Source organism: Scyliorhinus torazame, unplaced genomic scaffold (genome assembly GCF_047496885.1).
Source record: "Scyliorhinus torazame isolate Kashiwa2021f unplaced genomic scaffold, sScyTor2.1 scaffold_1077, whole genome shotgun sequence".
In the NCBI taxonomy this organism is placed as follows: Eukaryota; Metazoa; Chordata; class Chondrichthyes; order Carcharhiniformes; family Scyliorhinidae; genus Scyliorhinus; species Scyliorhinus torazame.
The window spans coordinates 56,229-66,464 of NW_027308804.1; the positions used below are offsets into that span (position 1 = coordinate 56,229).

Genomic DNA, 10,236 nt, shown 5'->3' on the forward strand with positions numbered 1-10,236 from the left:
GGAGAATCCAAAGAGATTCTACAGATACATAAAGGGGAAAAGAGTAACTAGGGACAGACTAGGGCCTCTTAAGGATCAACAAGGACATCTTAAGGATCAACAAGGACATCTATGTGCAGAGCCACAAGAGTTGGGTGAGATCTTGAATGAATATTTCTCATCGGTATTCACGGTGGAGAAAGGCATGGATGTTAGGAAACTAAGGGAAATAAATAGTGATGTCTTGAGAAGTGTGCATATTACAGAGGAGGAGGTGCTGGAAGTCTTAAAGCGCATCAAGGTAGATAAATCCCCGGGACCTGATGAAATGTATCCCAGGATGTTGTGGGAGGCTAGGGAGGAAATTGCGGGTCCCCTAACAGAGATATTTGAATCATCGGCAGCCACAGGTGAGGTGCCTGAAGATTGGAGAGTGGCGAATGTTGTGCCCTTGTTTAAGAAGGGCAGCAGGGAAAAGCCTGGGAACTACAGACCGGTGAGCCTAACGTCTGTAGTAGGTAAGTTGCTAGAAGGTATTCTGAGAAACAGGATCTACAAGCATTTAGAGAGGCAAGGACTGATTCGGGGCAGTCAGCATGGCTTTGTGCGTGGAAAATCATGTCTCACAAATTTGATTGAGTTTTTTGAGGGGGTGACCAAGAAGGTAGATGAGGGCAGTGCAGTAGACGTTGTCTACATGGACTTTAGCAAAGCCTTTGACAAGGTACCGCATGGTAGGTTGTTGCAGAAGGTTAAAGCTCACGGGATCCAGGGTGAGGTTGCCAATTGGATTCAAAATTGGCTGGACGACAGAAGGCAGAGAGTGGTTGTAGAAGGTTGTTTTTCAAACTGGAGGCCTGTGGAGTGGTGTGCCTCAGGGATCGGTGCTGGGTCCACTGTTATTTGTGATTTATATTAATGATTTGGATGAGAATTTAGGAGGCATGGTTAGTAAGTTTGCAGATGACACCAAGATTGGTGGCACAGTGGATAGTGAAGAAGGTTATCTAGGATTGCAACGGGATCTTGATCAATTAGGCCAGTGGGCCGACGAATGGCCTTTTGGCAGATCGAATCAGGCCAGGACCTACTCAGTTAATGGTATGGCGTTGGGGAGAGTTATAGAACAAAGAGATCTAGGAGTACAGGTTCATAGCTCCTTGAAGGTGGAGTCGCAGGTGGACAGGGTGGTGAAGAAGGCATTCGGCATGCTTGGTTTCATTGGTCAGAACATTGAATACAGGAGTTGGGACGCCTTGTTGAAGTTGTACAAGACATTGGTACGGCCACACTTGGAATACTGTGTGCAGTTCTGGTCACCCTATTATAGAAAGGATATTATTAAACTAGAAAGAGTGCAGAAAAGATTTACTAGGATGTTGCCGGGACTTGATGGTTTGAGTTATAAGGAGGGGCTGGATAGACTGGGACTTTTTTCCCTGGAGCGTAGGAGGCTTAGGGGTGATCTTATAGAGGTATATAAAATAATGAGGGGCATAGATAAGGTAGATAGTCAACATCTTTTCCCAAAGGTAGGGGAGTCTAAAACTAGAGGGCATAGGTTTAAGGAGAGAGGGGAGAGATTCAGAAGGGCCCAGAGGGGCAATTTCTTCACTCAGAGGGTAGTGAATGTCTGGAATGGGCTGCCAGAGGTAGTAGTAGAGGCGGGTACAATTGTGTCTTTTAAAAAGCATTTTGATAGTTACATGGGTAAGATGGGTATAGAGGGTTATGGGCCAAGTGCGGGCAACTGGGACTAGCTTAATGGTACAAACTGGGCGGCATGGACTGGTTGGGCCGAAGGGCCTGTTTCCATGCTGTAAACTTCTATGATTCTATGAGTTCACACTACATCAGGAAATGAATTTTTAAACTCCTCCAAAAGTATAATTTTCTGAGAACTTAATACATTTGGTCTATTTTCAAAGCCCTTATCCACCTATCAAAATTACTCTGTTTCAGCCTTTCAAACTCCATGTATGTTTGACCAAATTCTTTCCTTAAATTTCTAAACCTTAGTCTGTAAGCTTCAGGCACTCGCTCAGATGCACTTAAGATGGGTTTCTTCACCTGCTCATACGTTCCAGATACCACCTCCGGTCGTGATGCAAACACTTCACTAGCTCTACCTACCAGCTTTGTTTGAATCAGTAACGCCCACATGTCCTGTGGCCATTTCATTTGTTTAGCTACCTTCTGAAATTAAATGAAAAATGCTTCCACTTCCTTCTCGTCAAACCGTGGCAATGCTTGGACGTATTTAAATAGATTCCCACCAAGCCTTTGACTATGACGCGCTTTCTCACTATCCTCATCACTATCATCCAACTGTACGTTTCCCTTTACGTCTGCCAATTTTAACTGATTGTCATGTTTCATGGCCATTTTCTGAAGTTCAAACTCGCTCTCTTTATCTTTTTCCCTCCTCTGTATTTCCATTTCTTTTTCTTTTTTTCTGCTAGGACTATTCTTTCTTTTCTCCTTTCTGCTCTCTCCTTTTCTTTTTCCTCTCTCTCTCTTTCTCTTTCTTTTTCCTCTCTCTCCCTCTCGTATTCAAGCCGCTTTAATTCTTTCTCATGTTCCATTTGTTTAATTTGCAACTGAATTTTTGCCATTTCCAATGAGTCAAACTCTATCGCATGCAACTTTAAATGCTTAACCACCGCCATAATTACTTCATCTTTTCGCATTTTGTCAGGTAAGGTTAACTGCAATGTTCTTGCCAAATCTAACAGTCTGCTTTTCGTTTCTGCCCGTAAAGTACTACGTGTGACATTCTCCACCCCCAAAAACTTCTGAGCCTCTGAAAGAGACATTGTTCACAACACTCTCCCCACGTAAACTAAAATACCACACCGGAAAAGCAACAATCCTTCACTGTCTTTAAGTTCACAAAAGCCAATCCAATAGATAGACTTTTATCCCGGATGAGCCCCCAATTTTTATGGGTGAGGCGTTTTCAGAACCCCAAAATGTATCATGGAGTTCAACCAACCTCTCCCTTTAATGGATTTGTTGCTTTTCCTAGCACACGGCTTTTTCCCTAGGTGTATTGTTATTATACAATTATGGACACGTGGGCTTTTAAACACAAAACACTGTTTATTCCATGAACTCAACTTCACATCTTAAATAAACATAGGATCTCTTAACACCCCTTACTTCAAAGATAACTCAGAAAATATTGCAACAGTAAATAATTCCTTAAAATGTTCCTTCAAACTTCCAAGAGACTTAACACCTTTAAACAGAATCACATCAGGTTAAAGGTTTTATAATTATCAGTTTAAATCACCCAAATGATCCAGAGATGGTCTTTTATGCCAGAGATCCAGCTCCCTGCAAACGAAGACACTCCCAATCTCTTTTCAAACTTGCAGCTCTCTGGAAACACACAGACACACACAAGGTGCTTTTTAAACTGAAAGTAAAAATCTGCAAAATGGCTGACCTAAACCGAGCTCCACCCACTCTCTGACCTCACTGTTTTCTTAAATGTACATTGCTTAAACAGCTAGGTCTTAAAGGTACAATCACCTTGTGATTTATCTACCTTCTGTATCTGATTCGTCATTGTTTGCGATACGACCTACCGCAGTGGTATCATCCACAAACTTATAGATTGAGTTGGAGCTAAATCCTGCCACACAGGATATGCCTCCATATTCAGCGGGTCCGACAATGACAAGACTGAAGAACGATCACTCGTCTATCCAATCAGTGAGGTTGGCCTCACTGTGAGACAAGATTAGCAGAAGGAAAACCAAATTAATTAGATTCAGATCACACGGTTATACTAGACCTGAAACATGAAAACCCCGCCATCTCACAATTCCCGTTCCAGCCTCCCCGAACCGGCGCCGGAATGTGGCAACTCCGGGCTTTTCACAGAACCTCGATTGAAGCCTACTTGTGACAATAAGAGATTATTAGTATTATTATTATTGCTCCTCGCCTGAGGTATGGTGATCCTCAGGTTAAATCACCACCAGTCAGATCTTACCCTCAAAGGGCCTATGGTCATCAGGGACTAGAGTGACTGAATTTACTTTAGAACTGGATCAATGTATGACATTTCCAGGATGTGACTTCACTCAAGACTGGCCAAATGACTGACAGCCGGGACATTAACGACCATTGAGGAGTTACCGCTACCTGAGGCTTGGTGGGATTGCTGGTTTTAAAGGTTCATCATGAAATCTAGAGATAAAAAGCCGGGAAAGTGGACATGAGTATTATCATGAGATCATTAAAATGTAAAAGGAGGCCATTCTGCCAATGGACTCTGCAACGATATTCTGAAAGAGCCTCTGTGTCCCCACCACATCCCTGTAAGACCACCCAACTTTCTGAACACTAAGGGTCAATTTAGCATGGATAGTCCACCTAACCCGCACACATTTGGACTGTGCGAGGAAATCGCAGCACCCGGAGGAAACCCACACAGACACGGAGAGAAAGTGCAAACTCCACACAGTCAGTGGCTAAAGGCTGGAATTGAACCGGATCGCGGGCGCTGTGAGGTAACCACTGTGACAACGTGCCACCGTATGAGGTCATAACACGTCATATATCAGATCAAGCATGATCTCATTGAAATGCGGAGCATATTCGATGGGCTGAATGGCCTGCTTCTGCTCCTACGTCTTATACCCTGATATTGTGTAAATGTGTTCCTGTTCTTGGGTAAAACCCTTGTTAAACCAACACAGACGCCGCATGTCGTCTGCATCTGATTATCTGGCGCAGAGAAGGTGATTGTGGAATACATGTCGTCCCCATCAAACTCTGCTACTCACCTGACTGAGATTTGTTCTGTATCTGTAAATCACAGGTAGTGTTCGCGAGTGGAGGGAACACTCTGCACCTCAGTCTCAACAGTTTGCGAGAGCAGAATTCCTTCATTATGAGTCAATGTCTGGGACTGTATGTGAGGGTGGGATTCAGTCTCTATTAGACATTGGTACTGAATGTCAGTTTGGAAATGTTTCTGTATCTATCAATCACAATTACCGTTTGGGAAAAGTGAGATCAATGCGTAACATCAGCACGGCTGTGACAGACAGAGAAAGAGACACAAAAAATCAGAAAGAGACTATCAGGACACACACAATGACACACAGAAAAGGTGCCGAGATGGAGAAACTGTTTTTTTCGGAAAATGTTGTTTTCTGCTGCACACAGAGAGGCCCTGTTTGTAAAATTATATCTTGCTGTGTCACTGAGCTCTCTGCTGTGTAACCGTGCTCTCTGCCGTGGAACCGTGACACTGCCGGTGACAGATCTGTGTTTGTGCCAAATCATTACTTGTTGTGTAATGTGGTCCCAGTTGTGGAAATAAGATCCATCGGAAGCAGAACCGTTACTGAGACGACATTTTAATTCCATATTTATTAAATTTTGTCACGAAATGTTCGTTTAGACCTCTGGATTCCCAGTCATAACCTTGCGTTCCTGTTACGAAGAAAGTTCATTCAGCATCAATATTTTCAGATAATAACACGGAAGCGCCCAACGTGGGGCTCGAACCCACGACCCTGGGATTAAGAGTCCCATGCTCTACCGACTGAGCTAGCCGGGCTGCTGGTGCACTATTTATTAAGCGTCTTCTTGAAGAGAGTTGCTGCGGTTAAGTCCTTCTGCCATACTTCCCACTCCTGACACCATGTAGAAATGCTCGTCTCTCAATGACTGGCGACCAATGACATGTAATAAAAAATAACTGACTTAATAATTGAGCAGCTCCTCCTGGCTTGTGCTCTGACCGCGATCCGGGGAACTGCCGGAATCCCGACACGTGACCATTTTAGTTGCGTCATCAGGTCATCAGGTGACCGTTCGACCTGCACAGGTCTCCCTCTGTGCTGTAATTTCTAGATTTCATCATTTAAATTTCCCTCCAGACTGTAAAGTGTGGTCCTGTTCCATTTGAATTTCTAATATATTTCCAATGTAACTGATGTTGTTCCACAATCTATTTAATCGGTGGAATTGTGCGTTTAGGGAGCTGAGGTTTTCGAGTCTCTCAAGGCCTCTCTCCAAATCCAATGGTCATTTTCCACGAAGGTTCAATCCCTCCTCACATAAACCCCGGGGCCCCGTTGATCGTTTGATTGCGATAACTTCCTGGAAAGATTCCAGGCTGGTTTTAGAATGTATTCTATCGAACAAATTACTAATGAATGATACCCTGGGCACAGCTGCGATGGCCGAGTGGTTAAGGCGTCGGGCTTGAAATCCAATGGGGTTTCCCCGCGCAGGTTCTAGTCCTGCTCGCACCGACTGTGATTCGAAGTGTTTGCTGAACTACCCGCGCAAGCCGCTGACTCGAGAATGAATCGGAATGTTTGTAAATGAACCTATATCGAGCTCAGTCAGATATTTAATGTTTTTTGGGGAAACTGAACGAAATATAAAGAAGCTCGCACTCAAAACAACAATCAATAAATAATAACGTTTCCTGCAATGTTTGGAAGGAGAAGCAGCAACGGCAGCGAATGGAAACGTGGTTTGGTTTCATTCAGCTGAATGTATTTTTGGGTAAAAAGATCGTGTTAGAAATGGAACATATTTTATCTCTCTATCTGTTTCTTTGTTTCTTTCTCTCTCCCTCACTCATTGTTTTTGTGCTTCTCCGGGGACTGATTGGATACAGTGAAACTCAGCCCTATTTCACCCCAACTCTTTTGGACGAATACATCCTGGTGATGGACGGTCCTGAATCAGTGGAAGAATCGACAAACTATTCCATTCTTGGCTCTGTGAGAAGTTCCATTCCTGGTTGTGAGGTGGCTCTGGGATAAAGGGATCGAGAGAGAACGAGGTGACTGCAGTCTGACTCTTACTCTGAAAACCAGTTAGTGCGCCCTTGTACAAAGTGGATGTGTCTGAGAACAGGAGGAAAGCAGATCATGGGCCTGTGATTGATTTTATTGAGCCGGACCTTGAAAAGTGAAGCAAACTTCTAACCAGTCGGTGCCTGTCTGAGAACTGGCAAGGAATTACGGCTGACATTGAGACAGTTCATCTGTAATTAGTTACAGCAAATCGATTCTTTCAGACGTGTTGGTGTGTTGTTTTCAGAGTCACTGTCATAGTTTCTTAAAATATGATTTGTGCTTGTTTTTGTTTTGTTCAGTAATTTGGAAATCTATTTGGAGCGGGTGCAGTTGGTCAGTATCTGTGCCTCTTGCTTGGCAGCTCCCCGGGAAGCAGCAGCTCCATTCCTTTCCAGATCTGTGGACACAATCAGGAGATCCAAACTATTGCGCACTGCTGCCATCTCCTGGCTGAAAGCAAGTTGTGCAAAAAGGTAACGTTGTAATCGTGACACGTTTCAATTGGAGCAAAATAACATTAACATGGTTAAATATTATCATTGTAGTAATCACATTTAAATCCCCAGATATCTGATTTTTGACTGAGCGATCAGTTCATCCCGATTTATCGGAAAATGAAGGATTCCCATTACAGCCATATTGGTTACAAGAATATCCAATCTCTGATTTAATACATTCTCTCGCTTCATTGTTTGTGTATTCGTTCTATATATAGAGGCAAAGTTTGAAGAACTCAGTAACAGGTTGATCAATGTTCCCAGAGAGGTGAAACTGCCGCCCCGAACTTCCTACTATGAAGATGATTCCAGTCACTCCCAACTTTCCCATCAGAACAACGTCACAGAAGAAATCACATCACCTTCACAGAACAACCATTCAGCACGAAAGTAAATGATCTGAACTATGCTGACCAGAGTCAGTGTGCTCAAACATGTGTTCTTGTTGAAAGAAAAAATGAGGAAGTGAATAGTTGTGTGGCTACAGCAGGGCAGTACTGTTGTAGCTCCTGGTTTAAGGAGCAGAGTGCCGCAGCGGAAGCGTGCTGGGCCATTAGCCCGAGGTCGAGGAATCGAGGCTATTCTCTGCTATTTACATCCTCCCTGACACGAAAAGTAAACATAACGCACGTTCCTGTTTGCTTTGCAGCAAATACCTATCAGAAAATTTCTTGCAGTCTCATCCCGACATTAAACCCAGGAATGAAGCAGACAGCATGACACATTACAACATTGTAAAGGTCACACAGAGGGAACCACAGAGAAAATGCTTTAAAGTCTCAGCAGGTCTGACCAGATCTGTAGGGAGAGAAAGAGCTAACGTTTCGAGTCCAGGTGACACTTTGTCAAAGCTGGACCGGATACGATATCCAGCAGTACCCCACAAAGGGGCAATATAGATATATAACGATATCCAGTAATACCTCACAGGGGGCATTTCAGGAAATAAAGCTTTATCGAGCAACAAATCACAATATAAACCAAGTTCCCATCTTCCCCTCTCGGACGGATGTGAACAATCGAACCTGCCGGACTGTTTACAAGAGAAAACGAATTTTACCCGGAGTCCTGGGATCAATATTAATTCCTCAACCAAAGTCACTGAAGCAGATTATCGAGTCATTAACTGCGCTTTTGCCTGTGTGGTCTCGCTGTGCGTATCTGAGCAGGAATCTCATGTCCTGAGACCAACGCTTTTCCATTGAAAGGAAGGTATTGGACAATCGTGAGGTTGAAAATCTCGCTGGAGAAATTTAACCGCGTGGGAGAAAGGTCAATATCAGGAGTGGGATTCGTATCCACGCTTCCATAAGAGACTGCGACCTGAACTTCAGCGGCTTTGACCGCTCGGTCACCCTGATGCGTTGTCGCCGAAACTAAGATCCGTGCACAAATCGACTCAAATTCTGTGTTCATCATCATTTCATTTCAAACAAGATATGCTTATCCTACTTTTGAACACCAGCCATAATCCTGTATCTGAGTGCCATCCTTGTCCAAGCCGCTGGGGGTTAAGGAGCTCCTCATTGCTGCATTGATCAGTTTGCTCCAATCAACCAGGACCGAATTCCCGCTCTACCTGTTCCTCACTCGAAGATATTGAGAGCCTAAGTCCTGAGCGACGTGAAGTATCCAATTGGAGAGTTGCATTCCGGCGAATGGAATCTCTCTCCACAGCTGCTTCCGGTGCTGTTTCCACCGACAAGGAGCCGAAGAATGCCTCCTGTGTCCAAACAGGAGAACGTTCATCCAGGAGAGGCGCCAGAAGAGTGTTCTGGGAGAAGTCAACTTAGTCACCTCGACTATACTGTGGGTAGCTGAAGAACAGGTGTCAAAGAGCGGATCAGACTGTAAGCTCAACGTTGTTACTGATAAAGAAAAAGGTAGATGTGCTGCTGACAAACAGCGACTTGTTTCTGTTTGGTGTGAGTGAGAATATTAATAGCGGAGAATGGTTTCGATCCATCGACTTCTGGGTTTGGGGTCCAGCATACGTTCGCTGCGCCACTTTGTTCGTAGTTGATTTTCTCTGGGGTCGGACTTGAAGCAAAGCTTGAAGAAATCAGTAAGAGCGTGATCAATCTTCCCAGAGAGGTGAAACTGCCGTCCCGAACTTCCTTCTATGAAGGTGATTCCAGTCATTCCCCACTTTCTCATCAGAACAACGTCACAGAATAAATCACATCCCCTTCACAGAACAACCATTCAGCACGAAAGTAAATTATCTGAACTGTGCTGACCAGAATCAGTGTGCTCAAACGTGTGTTCTTGTTGAAACAAAAAAATGAGGAAGTGAATAGCTGTGTGGCTACCGCAGGGCAGTAAAATCGTAGCTCCTTGTTTAAGGATCAGAGTGCCGCAGCGGAAGCGTGCTGGGGCATTAGCCCGACGTCAGGGAATCCTGGCTATTCTCTGCTATTTACATTCCCCCTGACACGAAAAGAAAACATAACGCACGTTCCTGTTTGCTTTGCAGCAAATACCTTTCAGAATCCTTCTTGCAGTCTCGTCCCAGGAATGAAGGAGACAGCATGACACAGTACAACATTGCAAAGCTCACACAGAGGGAACCACAGATAAAATGCTTTAAAGTCTCTGCTCAATTGATCCTCAAGATAAACACTTCCAAATTCCACCAATTCCATTGGGAAATGCATGAATATAGATTGTTTAAATTTTACATACATCTAACACCTCGCCGTCCACCCGGTCACATTCTATCACCGACAGTTCATGTGAATCTCCCCCGCTCTGTTGCGGTTCTGTGTCGTGGCCAGTAGATGTCAACACACCCTGGTAGAGCGAAGTTCACAGATTAGAGTGAGACACAACTGATAAAAATTGTTTTTATTATATTAAAGTTGGGACGGCGGGGTTTCGAAGAAGATAATATGTGGTGATGATCTTTTCTTATATTTTGG

General features: G+C 44.0%; 2 non-coding genes across 2 annotated transcripts; one reads left to right on the forward strand and one right to left on the reverse strand.

Annotated features, from left to right (window-relative positions):
* Positions 1–5,487: 5,487 nt before the first annotated feature.
* On the reverse strand, positions 5,488–5,560 carry trnak-cuu (transfer RNA lysine (anticodon CUU)). The gene has a single exon. It is a non-coding gene; the product is annotated as a tRNA-Lys (tRNA).
* A 618-nt stretch (positions 5,561–6,178) lies between these two features.
* Positions 6,179–6,260, forward strand: trnas-uga (transfer RNA serine (anticodon UGA)). The gene has a single exon. It is a non-coding gene; the product is annotated as a tRNA-Ser (tRNA).
* Positions 6,261–10,236: the final 3,976 nt, after the last annotated feature.